The sequence below is a fragment of the Callionymus lyra genome, chromosome 10 (genome assembly GCF_982586985.1).
Source record: "Callionymus lyra chromosome 10, fCalLyr1.hap1.1, whole genome shotgun sequence".
NCBI lineage: Eukaryota > Metazoa > Chordata > Actinopteri > Syngnathiformes > Callionymidae > Callionymus > Callionymus lyra.
In genome coordinates, this window is record NC_141827.1 from 17207182 (window position 1) to 17232425 (window position 25244).

Genomic DNA, 25244 nt, shown 5'->3' on the forward strand with positions numbered 1-25244 from the left:
GTCCATCTCTGTCAGATCCCCATCTGTTCTGATGGACTGAGTTCAACCTCCCTGTGCTTTTATTTATTATTATTTCCCACCTCCTGCATTTTTTATGCACGTTGTATATTATTTCTGTTGTTTAATATTTCATTTCCCGAAGGAGATCTCCGGAGGCATTAATAAAGTCTATCTAATCTGATCGAATCCAATATTATCTTATCTGGACATTATTTCACACATTTGAGATAACATCTTAAAATAACTCTTAAAAACATGCATCATTTGTATGCATTGTACAGAAGGAACTGTGTAACTGACATCTCAAATCAAGATCAATACTTTTTTACATTTTCATTTCTTAATTTTTGGCTTGCAAATCACAATTTACCATAGTTTTTTTTGTATGGTTTATAGTTCAATAATATGTGTCTAAATTAACATGAAAAATATTTACGTACTGTTGCACTTAAACTTCCAGCCGCTAGATGGAACCACTCATTACATCCTCTGCAGCTAAATTAACATTGAACTTCCGCAAAATCCCATCGATGACTCAGGATGAGAGGATACAGTTGACTCCAGCAGCTATTAAAGCTGTTTTTTGGATATATTTTGGTTTAAAAACAAATGAAAGCAGTCACAATTTATACATTTGGTATTTGGAGCTGATATTCATTTGCAGTAAAACTTAATATATTGGCATGAATTTTTTATTAAACATCATAGATCATCAACATCATTATTTTATTAAGTACAGACAACTGATTGTGAAATAATTGTAGAATTGATTGTAGAATTATATAGTAATCCCAATTGAGGAGGACCAGATTGTGGTGCAAAAAACAGCGTTGTTCAGCCTGCTCTGCAGTGAGACAGCTTCTCTTGCTCTTATGAATCGCAGACTTCACTGAAGACGCGCTCACTTGGAACTGACGAGGGTGGTGCACAAAGAAACCTTCTTGCTTGCTTCACAAGTAGCTATAAGCGCCCTTCATTCTATCTCCACCACTGGAGTGGGTCCCCATCTCCGCCTGACGTACACTGGCTCCTTGAGGTACAGATGTAACTCATCCTCAACGCAGTTCACTAGTGTGGGGGTGGCAGCAGAGAACTGAACATCTCATCAACACGACTGTGGAAGGATGTGTCTTCTCTCTGTTGCCTTTTTGTTGATGTTTCTGTCATTCTCATGTGTCCCATATGCAGCTGCCTGTTCCTCTACACTGGCCTCCTCTGCAGCCGCCTGCTCCTCCATACTGGCTCCTTCTGTGGCAGCTTGCTCCTCTTGAGTGGTCTGTTGTGTGGCGGTATCCTCTTCCTCTTTCAACCATCCTTTGGCCTTGCATCAATGTCTTGACAGAGGATAATTCATGACTCTTATAATGAGGATCTAAGAGACAGGCCAGCACCAGGATTTTTGTGTCCTCTATTTCTGCAAAACCCCTGTCCAGGCTCTCCCTCATGGCTTGCCTGAGCGTTCTGATGCCTTTTGTGGAGGACCCTTCATCATCCTGAAGTAGCATTTTCAGCACAGTGAGGCGAGGAATGATGCAGGATGCTGATGGGTTGCTGTTGCTCACCTGAAGTGTCACTACCTCTATTGGGAGAAGAGTTTCAATTAAACTGGACACAAGGTCCCACTGGTGAGCAGTGAGACCTGCAAATCCTTCATGTTCACCACTGGTAAGAGTACGCTTTTGCTCCAGCATACTTTGCAGCATTTGGAGCGTTGATTTTCCCCCTCGTTGGAACAGCCTGGATTACGTTGTGCTTTGGCAGGCCGAGTTCCCTCTGAATGTCTTGCTAACGCTGTTCGGCCAGAATGGAGTGGTGAAAATGTGTGGCACACTTCTTAGGTTTTGCAATGATATCTTTGATGTCTCTTTGACTTGACAGACCATCATTCACCACAAGTTGCAAGGTGTACTGTGCAGCTGAGGTCTGGAAGTTCAGCGAGTCTCATTCCCTTCACAATATTTGCTCCGCTGTCTCGAATCACTAGAGCTACACGGTCTTTGCTTATCTTCCAGTCCTCAAGCATACTGAGGAACGTCTCTTTCAGATATTCCCCAGTGTTGGACCCATGCATCACTTTTATATTTAAGATGTCATCTGAGTTTGTCCACTTTCTTTGTTTCTGAAACATGTCCTCTATTGTTGAAGTTGTCTATTGAAGTTGCCTGATCCTGAGATTCAGATTCCAGTTTCATCTGTGCCGTTTCAAACAACTCGGGGTGATGAATCCTAAGATGGGACCATATGTTTGAAGTATTCATGTTTTTTTCCCCATTGTTGCTCCCATGCTGACAACTTCATTGCATCCGTCACAGACTGCCTTCCCTGGTGTTGGTTGAGTGGAACGCTTCCATACTGCACCCTTAAGTCTATCCATCTGCAATAAGGGTTTTAAAAAAAAAGACTTAAAAGTGGGGCCACATGCTGACATATGCTCAACTCATCATGCTTAATTTATTACAGCATTTCGGAAGCCTGTAGTTGATTTTATTATGCAAATGTTATATTTAACAACATGTGTTAGGAGGGACCCTATAATTCAAAACGATGCTGCTACATTACTACTAACCATTAATGTTACGATAGCTGAAAAATAGCACAATGGCAATAGGAGAGAGTATTCATCCCTGAACACAATGCAGTTTATTTAGGCTCTATAATGCAGTTACTTTATGACTTAGGTTGTGTACGTGTGTTTATTATTCCCGTGTTGCCAACTTGGCGACTTTCTCGCTAAATCTAGCAACTTTTCAGACCCTCTTAGCGAATTTATTTCTAAAAAGTCACTATCCACAAATTTATCAACTTTTTCAGATCATCAGGGGAAAGGGATAGATGCGCTAGTCTGCACGCCCGCCAGACTGGGCGGGTCGGTGTGTACGCGTCGAGCAAAATGGTCGCAAGTTTGGGAGGGTCTGCTATCTTAACTTACCTTGTAAACATACATCTACTTCCCCACCTGGCGAAATATTTTCTCCTCTCCACTGTGTGTGTGAGTAGTGTGCATGGCATGCCCAGCCTTCCCTGCTGTCGGGCAAAGTTGGCGACAGAGTAGTGACAGGAGTCAAAGGCACAGCCAAAATATCCCAGTTTTAAATTGATCTCCGTCGGATAATCAAATAGGCAGATGCCGATATGCCTCAAAATGCCTAATATCGCCGCCGATAATCGGTCCGGCTGATTATCGGTCTATCCCTAGAAAAAAATAAGACATGTGGGAGCGTATGAGACAGAATGTTTTAAACTAGGCGCCTCAGGAACACCAGTGAAGTTGCAGGGAGTAGAGGTAGCGAAAACAGAGTTCAAGTATTTAAATCATTAAGAGTAATGGTCAAGAGAGAAGAAGAAGATACGTGGACACAGGGCGGAATGGTTGGGAATGAATGATGAGGTTGTTTGTGCAGAAAGAAGCATAAAAAGTGAAAGGATGCATTATAGGACAATGTTTTACCTGCCAGGCTGTGTACAGCGGCGTTAAAGTGACATAAAGGGATAAAGCAGAGTTATCTGGGCGACTTGCCTGGAGAGTCAGGGAGTGTCCATGTGACCACCAAACTGCTTTAGTGAGTCAGTGGGTCAGGGACAATGTTTCCAAATGAAGTTAAAACCATAAACTGACACAACATGAGTCTTTATCTTGATTTTGTTGTGTACTATACATGCAGAGAAATGGTAAAGCGGACATTGTAGTTACACTATTTAACAATATGGGAAAATAAGTTAGGGTCCTTAAAATAACTGAATATCAATATGTATAAACTTTCGTAGAAAAATAACTTTTTACTTTACTTTCTGCATTTTCATAGAAATGTGCAAAACACAATAATTAAGATCCAGCTACACAAACACATTTACAACATCTGGCTAGCCAGTCAGTGTTCCATAATGCCCAACCTCAAGTGAGCTTGTTTCATTCCAATATTAACTCTGTAACAAGAACACAATTTACTTGTCGTGGAAGCTCATCTTGCGATCACACGTCTTTCCCCCACTTGGATTCTTTATTTTTCATTTTTAATCCCTCTAGAGATTTTAAGTCAGTGAACAGTTTCTTTTCACCTGCAAGATGGTCCAGATGGATTGCAGAGAGCATGCATGTGTTCCTATGCCATCTGCTCATTAACGGCCACCCCCCACCAGTCCCCCTTCTCTCCCCAGTTTTAAACAGAGATGGTGCCCGCTATTGGTCCTCATGGGACAGCATCACATAAAACTTGTGAGCATACAAAAATGCACAAGTGGGCTGAGCGTCTTTTTTTGTTGCAACAATAACCTTCTACACCAGGGAGGACACACATAGACACCTGCCCACACCTTTGCCAAATTTCTGTAGACATATATTGTGAAAAAAAATCATCTTGGAAACAAATGTAATAGGAAAACACAATAGGATCATGTACCAAAGATGTTGAATATGTTAAAAATGTTTCAAGATTTTACCCAGTAATTGGAGTCCCTGGTCTTTTATAGTCAACTTTCTATTTATCCTTCTACCACTTGGTGAGTGACGCTTTATCTGTTTGTTTTGTGGAGGAAATTGAGCACTGACCCAATATGGTCAAGGGTTTAAAAAGTGTCCTCAACTCGGGTTGTTTCCTTAGTGTAAATGTTGCAATGGATCTTCAATGCAGACCTTTGTTTTTGAGATTTTCTAAGGAAGAGAGCTCAGTACTGAACTTTGGACTCAGGCTTGACTCTGGAAGAAAAATTCTAGCAGAAATGTAAAACAAAAACTACAGTAGATCTAGCAGTTTGTACGTTGATCAACCTTTAGAAATGTTTGGACTTATAAACATGGAGCATTGCCAACTTGAAAGTTTTATGTCAGTAGCTGTCTTCATGATTGCTAACGTAGAATTGTCAATAACTAAACGACTAATGAACGTGTTCCCTCGATGATTAGAATCAGAAGTCTGGGTTAATAGTACAAATTATGGGATCATGGTCTAACAATGAAAGTTTAAGCGTGAAAGCTGATGATTAACTGCATTCATATTGACCTCAAAAGACGAAACTGTTTCTGCGTCAGTGTCATTGTTTAATCTAAGCTTATTTGCAAATCAAGTCAGTAGTTCTCCCATACAATTTCATTCCAATGTGTGTGAGACTTTTCATTCACACTTCCACTATCAGGACTGAAGCTTTTATTAAAGTGGTATTTCTTTACAAATGATTTGATGCAAGCAGATCTCGCAGGTTCACCCATTTCTTTTCCACTGTTATTTGAATATTCATGTCTTGCAGCTTTCGGCTTATTCAAATAAGCATCGGCAAGCATTAAATGATGATGTTTTCACAAGCATAGTGGAAGTATGGAGATTAAACTTTTCAAAAGAATTCATACATCAAACTTAGTTATCAGGGTTTGCTTAAATGACATTATGTATGCTATGATTTATGTCTGTTAAAAAGAAAACCCTGCTTAAACCATTTTTTTCCTCCACGCGTGAACTAAATATGACATGGATTAAGAGTAGCTAATGTTCATGAATAACAGTATAGTCTTCACTAGGAGTCCCTGGTGCAGTGTGATGTACCGACCACAGAGTGATTAAAGATGAGGAAAAATTCCCTTTAAATAACATTAAAAGGCAACTAATCTGTTGTTCAAGTGTCTTTCAGTGTATCTCAAATTGGTCTTGGACCTTTATTCTTTACTCATCAATATTTGTCTAATTTGAAAATTATCCTAAGCCCCATCGACTGAAAACACTTTTTCTTGAGGTCAAATCTTGTTTATCATAACCACACCCACTCTGCTGTGATTGGTCAAGCATCAAGGTTTGTCACCTTGCATCATCAATCCTGGAAGTCTCCACCTCAAAGGGATTGGTTGTGTAAACAAAGTGGGCGTGATTAGAGCTGGCTGAAGGAGAAGGGAAGCCATTATTGAGTTTCTACTTTCATAGCCTCTCATTCGCTTAGATTTCATACGGGTAGAACTTTAGAGTTATAACTTTAAAACATGGTCACGATGAGGGAATTACTGCATCTTGGAGAGGAACACTTCAACATTTGAAAGATTTGAGTGAGTGAGGTTAACATTAGTTACCCTTTAAGAGTTGTCTGGAGTGCAATAAGCACAAAGCAAAACCTTTGTAGGTCATCACTCAAGTGGTTGTTGTTTTTTGGAAGCTGTGATTTAGCCATTGTAAGCAAAGCAAATTAGGATTGCACCCTTTACACATTTATAATGTTTCCCTTGTTATACTGACGTAGCTGGGCCAGTTATTAAGAAATGAATTAGAAACGTGTTTAACGTGTACAAATACTGATTATAGCTTCAAACTACGACTGCTTTCAGTGCGAGTCTTGAGTTAGGTATGCTATACAGTAGGGATGAACAATTTTGGAAAAATATAATAATGCGATTATTTTCCGAAATATTGCGATTGGGCTTATTTATGCGATTATTCTTTCAATGTCCTTTTTTATGCATTTTCAATAAAATACAATAAATGATTACCTTAACAGTAACACTTTTTTTTTTGATTGTTAAGATATTAGGTATAATATTATTATTATATTAGATATAAGTTATTAAGCCATTTGTATGATAAAGGAAAATTAAACATACATTGAAAAAAAGAGAGAAGGTTGAATTAAGTTACTTTGATTACACTTGTAAACAAAGAGGCAGCTCAGTGGCAAGCCAACTAGGCAAGAAGCTACTGATGTCTTCAGCAAACTGCATTAAGGTGTTGTACAAAAGCAGTGACAGCCAAGGTTGTACAGTTTTCTACATGGCACCTTCTCAGGCAGTGGTTCCAACTTGCTTACACCCCACAAAGTGGTATTATAGAACACAGAAAACTGCATATTTTTCCATGTCAGTCTTAGTAAACATGTAAATATCTCTGCTGATATACTGGATAGCAGCTATGTTGTTCAACGTGTGATCAAAGAATGTTCAAGGACAGTTTAAATGCAGACCTTTAGTTTGGTGATGCCTCGAAGTTGATGTCACCTCAGAATTGGTGTCAACGTAGGTGAAGTTTCACAATTTACCTTCTTCTTTTGTCTGAATAAGTAGCAACCTTTTTTTCTGATAGATTATAATTTTCTTGCAGCCTTGACAACTTTCTTATTCATATTGCCTTGGAAAGTATAAAGAACTATTCACAAAACGTTTAAGGTCCTGAAATAAGAACGAAACTGCTCATGTTGTCAACAAATATTGTGTGTGTGTGTATGTATTTATATGTTTACTGAAGAAAGCTCCAAGATGGTAACACCATGAACATCTTCTTTTTTTTTTATTTGCTCCTCTTTTCAGCTGATATTGTTATGTACTCAATCAATATTTATGCATCTACATTGAGTAGATACACAGTTAAATAAACTTAAAAACGATTAAACTTTATTGAAAAAAAAGGAAAGTTCTTCAATCAGGGTATGATCGTAGACGCTAAACTTGGGTGTAGGTTGGGCAAGATATTGCAACGTGTTCTTTTCATGTAATTATGCACTGGGTCCATGAACTTGATCAGTTGTCTTACTCCACTACTTGACTGTTCCATTTACGACATTTGACCAACATATCTATCTTTAATTCTCCTAAAATCTGAGCCTGCCCTGCATATGAACAACATGTAAAACACATCTTTAAACCCAAGTTTCGAGATTACATTGTAGGAAAGTGAGATGTTGTCCTAGTGCCTCTTATTGAAGTAAAAACTGTCAATATAGGATTCATGCTATGTCACAGCAATATAATGTTCTGTGATTTTCAGTTTGCAATGTTGAAAGCAAAGTACATGATTACCAGTCACCGACATGGCTGCTATAAAACTGTCAAAGGGTAAGGAGAAAATATGCATCATGCTCTGTAGAGCAGCTAGAGGTTAGTGATGTGTTTCACTGCCAACATCTGTCTGTAATTGCCTTGCTTTATATCGTTGTGTACATTATGCTTTGGACACTTGGGAAGGGAGGGTAGTATATGGTGATGGAGCATGAAAAAATATCTGACTCTAAAATAATCACACTGTCTGTGTATTGTATTTTGCATATATACATTCAACTAAATAGCAACTGAATTCAGTTATTTTAAGTTGTTTTTTATTCAAAATAAAGTAATCCATATAATGTACAGCATATTCATATTAAAGTTGCAAAGCTGCATAACCCTTCAAGTAAAATGTCAAGTGTCTGAATTCTATGGCTAAACTAGAGAAATGCTTCTACATCTTGCTTATTTAGTTATTTCAGGACCCTTACTTATTTTCCCCTAAACTTTAATTTCACATTAATGAACGACATGACTCTCAAAAAAAATGTGTATCAATTAACTGAGTCCCTTTAATAATTGGATATAACCCATCAATAGCATGGCTACGGGAGGATGTTCAAAGCTCTGTGCGTAACTGGACACAAAGAACAACATGTTGTGAACAGAGTCCCTTTAGAACACAGTACGAGTGATGTATCCACAGTAGTCTGGTCATCGTACTACTGGGGCAGTGGGATTGCTGTCATTTATGATCCCAGACTCACACTTAATATGGTTGCTGTTTGCCTTGTGGCGACTCAACCCTAAAACAGATTCCACTTGAAAGATTAATGAACCAGCAATGTCATCATTTAACTTAATCACTTTCTATATGTCCGTTTCCTATTGATTTGGGCATTTTATTCCATTAATATCAGTACATTTACAACTTTATTGACACAACACAAACCCGGAAGCAATGTTCCTCTAGGCCCCCTTTTTGATCAAGAAAATAAATATCATTGGATCAGTGAGCTGTCAAATAGCTGCTTTGTTGTTTCAGTCAACCCTTGGTGAGACAACATGGATATCCAAAATGGACTTTTCTTCATTAATTGTGTCTGGTAAGGGAATCAAGAATCTCCTTGTTTTGGTGCACATGTGCTGGTTATTTAGTAATGTTTATCTTTTAAAGTTGCTAGCTATACTAGGCCCGCAAGCTTCCTGTCCTATTCTTATGTACTTTATGTTTATCTAGTGATTTTCCTGTGTGTTTTCTCTTCTGTTTTAACTTTACACCGCACCACAAATTAATCTTATTACACCTCTTAGTCCATTGAATTCTTTGAATCTATGATGAACTCAAAGTCACCAACCTTCGTTATGGTCCAAGGCATTGAGAATCGTTCCACAATCTTATAGAACAAATGTACTTGACCTCATTTTTCACACAGCTTTACAATTTTCTGGTCTGCCTTTTCTCTTGGCTGTTTTATTTGATGATATAGTGTGAATGTCATCCACTTAACCTAAAGGGCAACTAATTTGAAAACCGACATTTCCTGACTTACTTGGATGTTTCAAAGTCTTCCTCTTCAAGAAGTCTCTCACCCTAATGATGTTTTGAAGTTATTACTTTATAAAGTTCTCCCCCTTCTGAAATCTCAGTGTTAAAGAGGCTATGACAGCTGAGCACATTATTATGTCATAATGGGACCTGCTTTGTTTATACAACGAGTCTCTTGGAGCTGGAGACTTCTGGGATTGATGATGCATATTGACAAACCTTGATGCTTGACCAATCACAGCAGATGGTTGTACAAACAGAAACACACTGATGAGTACAATAGAGGTCAAAGATCAATTTGACAGACACAACACAAATCACACAAATGAGTTGCCCTTTAAAATTTTATTTTGAGTCACTTTGTCAGAATTACTCCTATGCTGTTGTGGTCCACTGTAATTTAATAATTTCCAAATAATCTTAAGAACATAATTTATCATATTTATACACATTAGTGTATAATTTGATCGGACCAGCACAAAATTAGCCATTAATCCTTTCTTAGTTATATGGTTTTACTATTTATTCGAAGCATTCATTAATTTAAACTGCCAGCTGTCAGTTTGAACTTGGTAAATGGGTTGATTACGTAGACCCCAAATGTGCAATGGTGTGCCTTATTTCCTAGCCTAACAAAATCAACCTTGACTGTTTAAGGTTGTCAAGTTACAAGTTAAGTCAAGTGACGTATAAAAGTTCTGTCGATCACTCTGGGGGTACATTAAGCAGAATTTTGGGTGACAACTTGCTGAGGATTGAATTTGAAGGATTTTCTTGCGGACATTTTTAGCAGAGCTTAGCAGATAAAACTTGTATTCATTGTTGTAGTCAGTTTGTCTGCGTACCTTATTTGTGCTCTTAAGACCCATTGATTATACTCGGGTCAAAGACATGTCCTCATGAAGTTATTTTTTATACATTTAAATGTGATTCGTATTCAGATAAGGAGTTATTTTGTAAATTGACCTGATGCACTTTACTTCAACAAAACTTGATGCTATTTCAGTGGAGTTTATTTTGCAGTCTTCTGAACTGAAAAAAAAAATGGATAAGTAATAAGTGATTAGCATTAGTGTATGATGTATAACACGTATGTGGTTTTTTAAAGTAAAAAAGGTTCTTAGTGAGTGCTCTTTTTTTTCAAACACTGCATTTTAATGCTTTATGAGTGTGGACTAGATTTGTTACGTATTGAACGGTACATACAGTATTGTATGAGGAATGGCCATGCACCCAAGGCTGTAAACTATTTGAAACAACCACCAGGACCAGAACCAAATGTGGTTATAAATAATTAAATGCATTTTGTATTTGGTATTTTTCTGCTGCATATGGAATAACTGTATATTTCCCTCCAAATATATTGCTCATGAAAATAGTATGTCCAGCCTGCAGTATGATTTTTAGTCTACTATTATTAATTTCTACTTTTACTTCACATATTGGTATTTCCTACCTGTTTCTTGTAAAATATGTACCATTCATTTTTCTTCTCAAAATAAAAGTCAAAGTGAGATCTATCTGTCCTCCTTCTGGTCTACTTATCCACTTAACCAACCCTTTGACCCTGTCGTCATATTCTAGTATGTTATGAAAGTCCATTTCCACGCTGAGAAGCAGTGTCTGGATATTTTTTTCTGTGCGGTGGCATACAAATAGCTTCTGCTGTGGGGAGTGTTCAGCAATTACTAATCATGAAACATCTGATACCATCAGACCTGAACATGTACTTCAGATTTCTCCAATTACTTGCTGGCTGGAAGTGGTCGTGTTGGTCCCTCCTCTTGCTTAATGGCAGCTGAGTGGCTCTCAGGCCACTCAGCTAAAGACCTGTAATGCATTAAATTTCATGTGATGACGGCCTTGCCTAGTTTCAACCATAAAGGAACAAAAGGAAGTGGGCGGTTGAAATGAAATAAATGGATGGTTTTTTCCACTCCCGAAATGTTACCATTCTCTCATCTTGAAATTCATGTAGCGCTTTGCGAGGTTACAGGGTGACCCTTTTTCTGTGTGCTCCCAGAGTGCGTACCACTGCATGTGCCCTATAGTAAGACTTGCATTTTTGCTATTCATGAAATGTGTGGATGCGGAAGATAGTCTTGCAGTCGGGATATGTAGGACCCATGCTCATGTACCGACTCAATTGGATTCCCTAAAACATTTGATGTACACTCCATATAATAATGGAGAGAGTGCAAGTGGCTGATGTCAAGTAATCCCAAAGAGATACAATTTTTTTTTTTTTTAACTTTCAAAGCATATTATTGTGGTACAATTCATGTTTCATTCTTGAAATGGTAGCATGTTTGATTTGTCCCCTGTGGTGATCTGAATGATCACGTCAAGCCTCCGGTAGTGCTCCATTTTTGTGTCAAGATCTATATCCCACTTTAAAATAATATGAATAGGAACAAGTGTGTGCATGTTTTTTCCCCTAAGGTTCAACATAAGTGCATAAGTGAAACGGCTTCGACTGTATAAGTCGGTGCTGAAACCCTCCCCGACTGCTTGGATCAGTCTAGCATTTTGAGGTAAAAAAAAAAAAACAGCTGCATTTCATCAGATGGGGATTACCTCGGGTTAAAAAGTGTAACTAATTGCTGTGAGCTTGCTGTGCTGCAGCCACGCTTGACTATATTAATGAATATCATTAGATTATAGGCTGAGTTTACTGCTGTCATCCCACCATGCAATATATGAGAAGCATTTAAAAAGATTACACTTACAGCTATGAACAAATGCACCCATTGCACCGGAGAGGATTTTTATTTTACACGGGCTTATCGGGTCTCAATGTTTTTGTGCGGCGATGTGTATAAATTCTATGATTTCTATTATTTGAAAAATTTCCAAATATTTTGAGCCAGAAGGCGTTCCTGCTTTAATGAGGAGCCACAGTGATCGTAAGTATTTATAGAGAGAGAGAACAAGTTATTGTCGGTGTTGCTGGGAGTGAACTCGAATGAACGTCATCAATCCTTCAAGTCACCATCAGCGGGGATTGGCAGCTCTTATCTGAAAATGTTTCCAAGGCAACATGTTCAGGAGACTGATGCTGCTACAACAAGACATTTGGCCCAACAGCTGATGAAGCTACTCTGACCTGCAGTATTTGTCATTCAGTATTATTTTTCTCACTGCTACATTAAATATATTTTTTATAAAAGATGCATTTTCTGCATCTTTGATTCCAGCAAATGTTACTGTCAATGCAAACATTTGAAATGTTGAGTTCTATTTGTACATCAGTCCATATCTATCATTTAACCAATTTCGGATGGTAGAGGAAGCAAATAAACTTTCAAAGGCAACTGAAACGTTGATTTAAGTGAATCTTAAATAGATCTTGGACCTCTATTGTACACATCAGTATGTGTCTGTTTGTACAAAACTCTCTTTTCATTGATATATTTACTTTAGACAATGTGCTTAAGCCCCGCCTACTCAAAACACTTTTCTTGAGGTTAAATCTTGTTTACCAAAACCTGATGTGATTGGTCAAGCATTGAGGTTCGCCACCGGAAGTATCCACCTCCAAGGAACTTGTTGTAGAAACGAAGCGGAGCGAGATAAAGTAAAGCAAGTCAGGAGAGTTGTGTTTTCACTATGATTTCCCTTTAAGGCACTTACTTACTTGCTTTCCGTAAAATTTTAGGTTAAAATTTTAGATTTCAATTTTTTCAAAAAATGTTCAACCAAAGAACCAACAATAACAAACTACGATTTCTGGTCTGATATTGGATTCTAATTTAGATGCAAAGCTAAAAGCAAAAGTTTGGAGACTACTTTCAATAACAATATATTTATTTGACTTTCAGAAATGTATTTTTTGTGGACTGATTCAAATGGAGATCGCGATTTAATGAATGCCATTTTCAAATGCTGACTTTACAGTAGGCGGTGGCAGAAACAAATGCAGACAAGGACGAATTGCCTTTGAAAATGTTTTCTTTACTTTCCTGCCTTGCTGTACAAATATACACACTATATATACATAACCCTATTCAAAGATGATCACAATTGACATAAGCTGTGAGAACCAGATCTATTTTCCTTCACTCGTCCTGGCCAGATGATTTTCGATCAAATTTTATTGTTGTTAGCCATAAGCCCAGACTAGCCAATAGCCTCAGATAGAGTGCATTCTGGTATAGAACAGAACATTGTCTCGGGAAGACTGAAACCAACCCAGGATTAATCAAATAGCAGGTTGAAGTCAGAATTGTGTTTAAAAAAAAAAAAAAAAAACCAAAACAAAGTTATGGAATTGCCTCCGTTTCTCCTTCCTGTGCTATCATTACTAACTCCTTCTGCCGGTTTCATGCTTTTAATTGCATAAATTCATGCATATTCATGACAGGTGTCAGGCCCTGTGCAAGTGACAGATTTAGGCAGAAAGCCATTATTGTGTATTGAAATGATGAGTTTGTTTTAGTGGGTAGAAGCTGTAGCGTGATGCCCTTCATCACTACACCATCTGTCAGGGAAAGTTTCTTACCAGCAGTAGAATTGCTTTGCTACATAACTGCTCCCCATGAAACCAAAATAAAATGATATTTATTTTTTTTAACTCTAATGAAGTACACTTTTACCACACTAAATGTTCTATATAATCAACATGATGCATTTTGCTTAACAGGTGAATAGTTGTGACGCATAATTATATGGAAAATATCATCCACATCCACTCTCAAATCTGCCACTCTTCATCAATAAATTCAATTTGATTTATTGTTTTCCAATGCAGAATGTAGGATCGGTTTGACACTCTACTGTTATTATAAACATGCTTTTATAGACCACATTTGACTTGGGAATTAAGATATTTTTGTCTGCTTATATCATCAGACAGTACAAGGTGGACTGGAGTCATTCAGACTCCTGAGAGTTGGTAACCTAAGCAGTTTCTTTTCTCCTAAGACGAGGACAAATTACCCTTCTGTATGTTCATATTTATCCTGGTCATGGTTATTCTGAAGGTTTCAAACCAACAGTCCATTTCAGCCTCAGTTCAGAACCTTCAGATCTCTTGAAAGCTCCCAATGTACAATTGACTTACTGGTGAGTACTGCTTGGTCTTATGCAAGTCTTTTGTGCAAGTAGTTAATAGCAATGAAACTATGTTTTATCATCACCATCATTACCATCCTCATCATTATAAAGCTATAAATTAAAGTAGTTTCAGTGAAAAAGAATGTAGCTTATTGCCACATTTGGTCGTTTTTTTTCTGTATTCAGTACTTAGTATCGTGTTTAGTCTATAGTTCAAATTAATCAAGCCCTTCCCTCACTCAACTGCCCTAGTGTTAAGTGCTCAGCATAATTAAATTAATATTGTTTGCTTAAATTCCTCATTTAAAAAACATTTATGACCAATAAAAAACCCACATTCATGTTCCTGTGGATCCTCAAAAAAAAACAAAAAACTAAATGAATCTATAAACAATACCTCAATTGGTATTAAAATATAAATCAAATTTTAAATAATACAAAAAAAGATTTAACATTTAAAAGATAAATATATATATATATATATATATATATATATATATATATATACAATATTTTTGTTATGTCTCGAACTGTGCAAAGTTATGTTGTGTTTTGCTGAACCAAAAAGTAATGTTGAATTACAGTATGAATTGGATGAAGTGTTTTGTTTCCCCATTTTGGTTAAATTTAATCTCAAATGGCATTAAAAAGGCCTGGATTTAACTCGCCTTAAGCTGTTGGAATCCTGTTTAAATTCATGTGCGTACATTTGGGCGCATTGTAGTATACTTTCTGCACTGTAAAATTTGAATATATTTACTCATATTTTTTGTTTTTGTTTTATTAGTTATATAAGTTACTTATACACGTCCTTTTGAACTACTTTCTCGTCTGAAATAAGTATTAATTACTTTGTACTGGGTGACATCTGTATGGGATTCAATTTGTCGGATACTGACAATGTGAAGGTTGTGTATCTCTCAATTAAAAAAGGAGAAAATAAGTGCTTTTCAGATGTTTTCTCTTACTTAAACAGGAGCAAACCCTTTTTCAGTTGAACTCGTTTAGGCGTTTGGGTTGAAGAGCAAGTCCTCAATAGATAATTAGTCCTCAATGACATGTTTTTTTGTCAGACATCTTGTTGACAAAGTTGTGTTGCCTTCGTGGAGAGCGGTCCTCATTCCCTTCTGCAACTCGTTGTGAGTCGGGAGTGATTAACTATCTTGCCTTGAGACGATACATTCTCCTATTCACATGCACTCCTCGCGGATTCCTGGATCTTTAAAGGGATTAGCGAGCATCCTCCTTAGGTTGTTTTGTGCTGCGATCACGTCCTCCTTCCCTCCGGCGTTTACAAACACGAGGTAATCAATATTTTTGATGTCGGCAACTAGAAAACGCATGACTGATCGAGCTATCAAAGCAAAGCATGCAAATCGTACTCATCCTGAGAATTTCTTTGAAACGTGTTAATTAGTTTCAGTTTGTTAACTGCTTATTGCTTTGAGCATAATTTTACAGTAATTGACTGATTCACTTCACACGGAAAAATGAAATAAATTGAAGCGCGATGCTTAATATCTGTTTCCACGTTTGCTTCATCAGGTGGATTATTGGGCCTGGTAATGAATTTTATTCGATTATACTTGCATTTGCTTGGCCCAGACATGTACAGCAGTTTAATTAAAAATGGGGGGTAAGCCTGAATGCGATTGTTGAGTAAATGAAATTATTGCATTTGTTCAGTCGTGCTGCCCTGTAGGTGTGCGCAGAGTTTCATTTTTAATCAGTCAAAACTGTTGAAAGCCGGTCGGACACTGACGCTTTGCGAGCAACGTGAACGTCTCTCCATCAGAGATGCGATTCAAAAGCCCTGAGGGTATGTTAAATTAAGGCCTTTACTATTCAGTTAATTAACTATGTGTTCAGCCACGAAGAGGGAAACTAATTGGATGTAATCTGAATGAGCAAACAGTGATATGCTTGTTCCTGCTCCTTCACTGCTGCTATCTTAAGATCACCGAAGATTTCAACCCTCGATCACGGGGAAGTTCTCTCTGGGGAAGTGCTAATCTGTCTCGGCATCAGGACATATTTCCAGGTTATTAGGGTGTTTGTAAATGAACGGAGCTACACTGGAATTAATTCATTTACTTATTAAGGGCAAGCACTCCGCAGGAAGGCACGTCAGCCATGCAAGCTCATCGTATCAATGTGATTTAACCGGGCTGATCCTCACACTTCGCCTCATTTTAATTGCTGTCCCGTCCTCATTACCCCGGCGGCAACGAACAAAAGTTATTTAGCGCACTATTAAAAAAGGTCAAACAGATTTGGCCCGAGTGCAAGATGGCAAAAAGTATGTCCGGTGAAGAAAACAAGTGATTTTACACGTGAAGAAATATTTGGTATTCTTACTTTTTGTTTCGCTACAAAATGAGAACTAATTACAAACCTTCAGTTATCGCAGTCTGGTTCAACAACCAATAAATAGCAAAATCACTGTTGAAATTAAAATTAAAATGACATCAATCTAAGCATTAAAAAAGTTTATTTCAAAATTATTTTACTTTTAAACCATCTATTGTCATAAGGCTGACCTTATGACAATAGAGCTTTTTCATTTATTGTAAAAAAAAAAACATCACTATCTGTCTACAAGCCAAGGACATCCAACATGAGGCATTTTTACGCATTTTGTTTAGGGTGATCTGCTTTTATTTCAACTGAAAGCTTTTGACATGTTTTTACATTTTTTTACGCTGCCGTCTCCAACGTCTCACCGTCTATTTGTGTATACCAAGATTTTTGTAGCAATTTATTTCCTTCGTCGGCAGGCATCCTTATAACCTTTAACTTAAAAGCTGTATCACAAGACTTTCAAAATAAATGCACCAAAGTTACACTCCAGAAGTCCTGTGACTGACTGAGCCCCCCGTGATTTCGCTGTGCTGTCCCCTCGAACCACAGTCTGATCTGAAAATGTAACATTTGCAGCTCTGTCCCTGCGGCTCTGAATTGAACCAACTTTTCTGTATTAAAATGTCAAATGTTGTCAAATCTATGCTGACACGCTTCTAAAATGACGATCAGTTGGACTGGTTTGACGGCTCAGCAGTCTGGTTTTCTACCTTCTCATACCTTAACGTGGTTTATCCATCAGAAAGGATGGAGAATAGTTTTTTTCAAGTATGGATACATTTAACTGCTTCGTGATCAATAACACAATGCTCATCTTGCCACTGTTTTAGTAGACAATATTCAGCAAACACATTGCACAAGTATGTGTTAGGCTGGCCACAATAAAAAAATCAGATGCACTGATAAATATAAAAAATAGATAGATATATGTTAAAGTAGCTCTGTTAAAAAGATTGGTGAGCCCTCACCTTCCTATACGTAATGCAGATGTAAAATACTGCATGACGGTTGAAGTTTTATTGTGATGTCTGCTAATGTCATACAAGTAAAAGATGAACAACATTATCAGAAACTATGACTTTTTAATGAAGTTTTGGTGTAGAACAAATATGATAAAAAGATGTATTTTCCTGCTGTTGTTAGAGGTCATCAACATAGACAGCGTTGTTTCTCTTCCATTGAAGCGTCTTTCACTTTTTTATTAGCTCTGTTACATTTATAAGGCAACTCAAGTTAATCAAATGATGGCATGAACAATTATATGTCCTTTTTTTTTCGAAGTTTGAAAAAAAAACCCACCTTTCTGTTTTCATCTTATTTCCATTCATGTATCTGCATATTTTAATTCAGAGGGAAGGAGATCACAAAATCCATGCTTGTGAAACGGTACGGGAAAAGGTCCTTAAATATTGTTAAGTAGTGTCTCTAGGACCAATTTATATTATTTATAGTTCTGAAGTTCACTCAGATTTACCTCCTTTTAGAAGAAAAGAAGTCAATAAAAGAAAAACAAATGGCAGAAATATTTAACAAAAAAATATGTGTTGATTATCTTTAGTTCAGTTTCTGTGTTAATCCATGCGATATCTCTGGGTAAAAATGACCTGGAGACCCGGAAAAAATGTGTTCAAGGTATCCCCTGTATTGCCTCCCAGTCAAGTTGAAGGTTTATTTCTAGAAAGCATGGAAGCCGGGTTAATTGAGATGTCTGCACAAATGAATGCTAACTTTTAAAGAGATTTGGTTTGGGTACCATTCATGATCCTTTTTCATCGCATGGGTAGCAAATTTGGGTCCAACATGTCACTTCAAATGTTTTCTGTTTATCGCCCAATCAAGTTTGGCGATAAACAGAAAACATAGTTTTTTTTCAGAAAAATATGTGAATATGTGACATTCACTGATGCCTAACTGGTCAGGACATGTATTAGATACAGCGTAGCTTGCAGACTCGCTTGTGTCCCTTCGTCTTCAGTCAACACTGAGTTGGGACGATGGGGGGGGTTTGGATTTGTGTAACCCCGGGGTCTCTGTGCCACTGCCCCATAACATGCCGGTATTCGTTTTGTTCTGTCGCTTTCTGAATAGGGTGTGCAGCTCCCCGGGGCCTTGAGATTGCTTGGTTATCACTGGAAGAGGATTATTTCTGTCTGCCTGTAAGCATGCTGTGGCAGACATCCAGTGGGAAGCTTGCGGGATCTTTGTCTTAATGCCTGGGGATGAGACAGCTCCAGCATTCACCACTGCTCCTTAAAGAAAGATTGGATGGGAGGTAGCGAGGGAGGGAATGAACGTCGGAGAATGGATGGTCAACGGTGCAGTTTTTTCGTTTCACAGTAGTTTCATCGAAATCATTTTGTCCACTATAGAGCAAAGCACTCAATTTACTACCGAGTGTGGATGAGATGACCTTTTAGCACCAAAACAAATCCTAAAACCTGTGACATGTGACACACACCACCTGAAAAGAGTTTCTTGAGTATAGGTTTTTTTGTCAATAGCATCAAATATACCATGTTTTTCTTTTGTTTTAGATGTTGGGCTTTGTGATCTTGCATTTGCTGACATACCTTCTTAAGCCATGTTATTATGACATAATGCCTGGTACTGATCAGCTCCCTCTTTAACCACTTGTTCCAAGGAAAGGCCATCATCTGCAGGCTATTGTAGTTTTGTCGCCACAAACACAACCAAATGCAATACATCGTATTTTGAGGTGATATCGACAAATAATTGGATGATACATTGTCTTCTTCTTCACGGTTTGTCTTAGTTCTATGATTCTCCTTTAGCAACTACCCTGAATAAGTTGAAAATTTGACCAACATTCATTAAAAATGATAGAAGTGTTAGAAAGCTAAAAGACTGTGGCTTCTATTTCCTTTGTTCAACAAAATGCAGGACATGAACAGAGGATGGATATTGTATGTGGATACTGCACTTCTGTATACGTTACACACCAAAACACATTTTGAAAGATCAGCCACCGCCGTGTTATGCTTTTCTCTCTGTTGCCCCTTTTGTTTTTATTAGGATTTAATGTGTAACAGACTTTCCGTCGTTGTTGAGCTGGGCAGCTTTTTTTTCAGACTATGACAGAAAGGTGATAAATGAAGGCGCTAATTTAGGCTGATAGTGGGCTATAAACTATTTATAGGGGTTATTTATTGTCATTTTTACCCGGCTCTCTCACAGACTACTAAATATCCAACATCCATTTTAGATAACTGTAGAAGCAAATAACCAATCTTACAGTTTGTGCTTTCAATGAACACAACAACATTTTAAAAGGCAACCTCGTAGCTGTTGTTTCAGAGAAAGTTGGTGGTCATATGGCGCTCAGTTTTTAGGGTTTGAACCTTTACCATCTTCCTGGATCAGTGCGGGAATGCGGTGGACGCTTTTTGTTCATTTTTCCATTCCTGGGATACTGACTAAAAACTGTTTATTTTTCGAGATTCAAATGACCCCGGAGGCCATTTACTCTCTCAATGAACATCATCATTATTGGAATGGAGAAGCACAGTTTGAGTCTTAGTGGATTCCCCTAGTTTTCCAGAACAGGAGGATGGTTGGCTGCACTTTGAAGTGAGTTTTTACCACGCAGAGACAACAGCGGTGGATATAGTGGCTCTACATGTCCTTCACCAGCCCCCCATACACGCTGGCTTCAGTCTTTCAGATTCCAGTAAAGACCTGAGAGTCAATCAGAAAGTGTTAACTGTGCACTTTTCTTCCATTTTCTCTGGGCTCACTTAGCTTCCACTCAAGTTATTTCAGCATCTGCTGTGTTCCATCTGTAGCTGACTGACTCAGAGTCTGACTGACTGGAGCCACATTAACCATTGTATCAGGAAAGAGGGAACAGAAACCTATAACATAACCATAAAATAATAAAAATCTAAACCAGATATGTTGTCTTCTTTCAGGGAGTACAACGCAGTGATGCCACTACATGGAAACACCTGTTTGGTATTGGTTGTAAAAAAAATATATATATATAATGTAATTGTTTTTGAGAACAATTTAAGTGTGAATATTGGTAAATGGAGAATCTAAATTAAAATTCACTAAATTAATAAATATCAGGGTCAATGCATAATAAAATATATGTCTTCTAATGCCTCAGACTCATGTGAATCTGGGGGAGAATATCGAAATAATAACATTAACAATATTAATGTAAATTTAGTCTGTAGGTCTTATGTCATAATGATATATGGAAGATCAGCAGATCACCAGATCAATTCAAATACCTCTGAATATCTCTTGGTGCTGACTAAGCTTCTATGGGGTCTTGATTTGAGTGGGTAACCTTTAACCCTTAAGGCTCTGTTTCTGATCCTGGTCTTCACCAAAAGGGAACGCAAACTTTGTACCAGCTCAGGACCAAATGATTGGTTAATGCAAGGTTCAAGAGATGAAATGCCTTCAATCTTACCAAATGAAAGGTACAGTTTATCATTAGAACAAGAGAATAGGTAAGCACTTGCAATCCTCTGTCACTGGTGATGCCACTCACCTCTTCTTTGTGACACTGTAATATTGCAAAGAGAGTCAAGGTTAAGTCCAACTAGAGTCGAGGCGAAGCCACACTGACATAACCAACAGTGTGACCCAGGAGATCTAAAACTAAGCTAACACCTGACTGATAGTATCATCTTTTTTGACAAAGTCAAATTCTTGTCACGAAACATAGCTCAATAAACTCCTGTTGATCCTCGTATAACAACACCCTACACAGGATTGGCAAATAAATATTTACAATAAACAATATCTTGATATAGTATTTACCCCTCAACAATTCCTGATTTTGTACTTTGTAGTAGCAGTTTTTGAGTGGTGCATTTATAATTTTAGTGATATTCATATTTAATCCCTAATGTCAATAGAGCTCACAAGACATAATGACCCAATTAAAACATTTTAGTTTTCACATCTGTCTACTTTAGAAAGGTTTTTAATGCATAATTTCTTCTTTCTCTCCACTTTAATTTCTAGTGATTATTAAAGCTTCTCTAGGACCATGTGCTGATAAGGTCTTATGCAATAGCTTGCCATGTATTCATTGGTTCAATGCAAGCCGAGGCAAAAAATATTAAATATTTTTGTGATGTGACAAACTATTCCAAATACTCTTATTCAACCATAATAGAATACTGTACATAGCATGATGATTAGATTGTTGCACATACAGGGGTCTCCTTTTGGGATTATTATCACTGAATGCCTAAGAAGTTCAGCATCACCTTTTTATATTAAAAAGAAACTGTTCACACCCGCTTTCTTTATACAACAAGTCTCTTGGAGGGGAGACTTCAGAGGCAGAAGATGCACATTGACAAACCTCAAAGTGTGGGCGGGGCTGAAGCACATTTTTCTAATGTAAATATTTAAATGAAAAGAGAGGGTACTGATGAGTACAATAGAGTCCAAGATCCATTCACAGAGACGTCTCAAATCAACACATTCGTTGCCATTTAGGCTGTTGAACTCTTGCACTACTTGATGAAGCAAGTCCTACGTTATAAACATGCTTTTGTTTCTATTGATGTGTCCCCAAACTGTTTATGTGAAGAAACCTGCTATCACATACTTTAAACACATTTGTGGTGACCGGCCTTGTCTATTACTCTGCAAAAGACGTTCTCATTAGCCTTTTTATGCAATTTCCACACAAGCACACTATATAAAATGATAAGAAACAACGCAACGTCCCTTTACACAGTACCATTCTTTCTCTGGAACTTCATTTGGTTGATTTAAGTCTATATTTATGTATTTCACTTAGGACAGTCCTCTTACGGGAACAGACCCCTGTTTGAGTTATTAAGTCATTTTCTTACAGAGACAGAGTGTAAAATGTGAAACATTCTAATCAGACACACCTAGACACCCAGACATCTGGTGCAGGCCCGAGGGGACTCTAAGGTGAGGGACTCCTTTATATTTGATTTGTATAAATACATGACAGGGAAGGTTAATGTACAGCAATATCTGAACTTAATCCCACATTTATTGGGATGCAAAATTGAAATAGGGTTGGATAGGTTTTTGCACACTGATTCATACATTTTAATATTTTGGTGCTCATCTGTTTTATGGATTCCACTGTATGCCAGTTTTTAGTTGAATATCTATGGAAGCTGGTAAAATCTTGACTCTGTTGGATTGCCTTTGTATACACAAAATCCAACAAAAATAAATTCTCAGTAAAAGTAAATTGTTCAAGGCATATTCCACTAAGGTTTTATCTGTCAATTTCTTTTTTCCAGAAATCAATTTATGGGCACTAGCTAAAGACTTTTTTCTTTCTTTTTTAGGTTAGACGGACAGGGTTATTAATTATAAATATCAGTGGGTGTTGTATTACACTGGTTCTGACTCTTGCTGACAATAAACATGTTATGATTACTTTTGCCATGTGATTTCTTTGTTGTTATGGGGTCATTGTTAGTATTCAGCACCACACTTTGGTCAACTAAGTTTTAGTTCTAATCATATTTGCTAGCACTTGTGTGATTTTCAATCCGAATAGAAGAGCACAATGCATAATGAGTGCCAAATAATTGAATTGTGGTCTGTGATTTTATGTGTTCTGTCTATATAATTGCTGTTCTACAGCCCAAAGGGGCAGCAGATCGGGACAGCAGATGCATAAAACATCAAACCGCTGAGTGTCATGTTTCTCTCAAGTCAGCAGCCTAAGCTTCATTTTCTATTAAATGGTGAGGCAAGATGTAAGATGAGAGGTTCAGTGTTCCTGGAACTGATGTAGTCAATAGCTGAAAGGCAAAAATGGTTGCTTAAATGCCATTAACATACCATTATTGCTCTGGCAATATTAGCGGAAACAGTTCTGCTTTTGTCTTGGCGATAAATTCTATAAACAACGTCAGCCGTCTTTTCTAGTAAAGTTTCAGCCCTTACATTCTCTTTTCAAGGTTCTTTACTCAAGCACAGCTCCCTTAAGAGAATGTCATTGATTTGATGAGAAACTGTGAGTATTGTATCACCAAGTGTGCCAAGGTTACCTTGTTTTTCATTGTGGAGATATTTGTCACTCTTTGGCTTGACAATCGCAAACTTTCTTCACTGAATGAGTAAGGTCATTTATTGTAGTTAGCTTTTTGTTCCTGTTATGTTTACGTTTCAGTTAAAGTGCCTGAGACGCATTGAGCAAATTTATCAGTATGCCCAGCATTCAAAAGAAATATAATGAGAATCATACTTTGGATTGAATTGACAGGTTACCCTGGTAAAAACTGCTTGAGCATGAGCAGCTCACTGACATCTAGGACTCTAAAATGTTACGATACTGTTCCCCAGAAATCTTATCCTCAAAATATGTTAGTTTTACTTAACTTTATATGTAAGAACAGAATAAATGTAAAATTATTAATTAAATTATTAATTGTTGAAACAATAAAACAGGTCAGCACCTTTTTGAACGTAAATAATATACACATTATTACTGTTGTTATTGGGTTTTATCTGTGAACAATAACATGTGAACAAGTCTGAACTGGACACCACCAGCTTCTTCACAAGAACACAACAATGCTGGATTGACCATGTTGTTGAATTAACATGTGTTTTACTTGAAAAATACTGTGAAATGAGGAGTAGTAAGAGGAGCAGAACTAGACCATGAGATTGTTTGAATATCATGGAGTAGAAGCTGTCCACCAATGATGGAGGAAGGTAAATATGGAAACGGCCCGACTAGCCTTGTGGTATAATGTGTGAGAAGGTGCCTTTATTTACTGTACCTTTCTTCACCCTACTACTGTTTGCTTTCAAACTGACAACTCTTTCTACTTGTTTGACTTTTACGCTTGTCCTTGACTAGCTTCCTACCTACCTTGGGCTGTCTTTATTCTCATCCCAATTTATATATGAGGCAAGCTTAAGACCTCTCTGTTAAAGCCGTATTGCTAACCGGCTGTTACAATGTTCTTTAAAACACAAGACAAATCCACTATTTGAACCAACAAATTCTAAGTTTTCCAGTTTCCTTTCATGCGAATCTGCGCATGGTAGTCCTTCACAGTATCTTGGTAGTACCCAGTACTGCATTATCGTGTCTTAGGAAATTCTGGTGTGTGTCAAATTCAGGGATTTTTGGAGCCACACCCAAGTGTGAAAGTCACTGCTCAGCATGCTCTATTGACCACAAGCACTACTGGTTTTGACTACCTCTTATTTGAGACCAGAGTATTTTTTTTTTCTTCATTTTTTACATTTATTTTTCCTGATTGCTATCACTTGGGATGGCTACATCTATCACAACAGTTTTCTTCTGCTGCTTATCTATTTTCACAATTTACGGTTGGTCGGCCATTACCATTTTCTAGGGCTGTATCTGTAAGTCCCATGATGCTCCGTCTCCATCACCTTGGGAGGTTCTACCCATCTCGACCTTTGGGGTCTCCAGTTTTAATATAAGACAGACTTTCCTGTGCACTATACTTCTTGGTTTTGTGTTCTCTCACACTACTGTCAGGTGCTGGAATGTTCCAGGGCACTCTTTGCAGAGCGTGCAACTAAGAT

General features: G+C 37.6%; 1 protein-coding gene and 1 pseudogene across 3 annotated transcripts in view; one reads left to right on the forward strand and one right to left on the reverse strand.

Annotated features, from left to right (window-relative positions):
* Nucleotides 1-25244, forward strand: part of fhit (fragile histidine triad diadenosine triphosphatase) — a 172666-nt gene that overhangs the window by 17086 nt on the left and 130336 nt on the right. The window lies entirely within an intron of this gene.
* LOC148070584 (zinc finger BED domain-containing protein 4-like) lies at nucleotides 1170-2128 on the reverse strand (annotated as a pseudogene).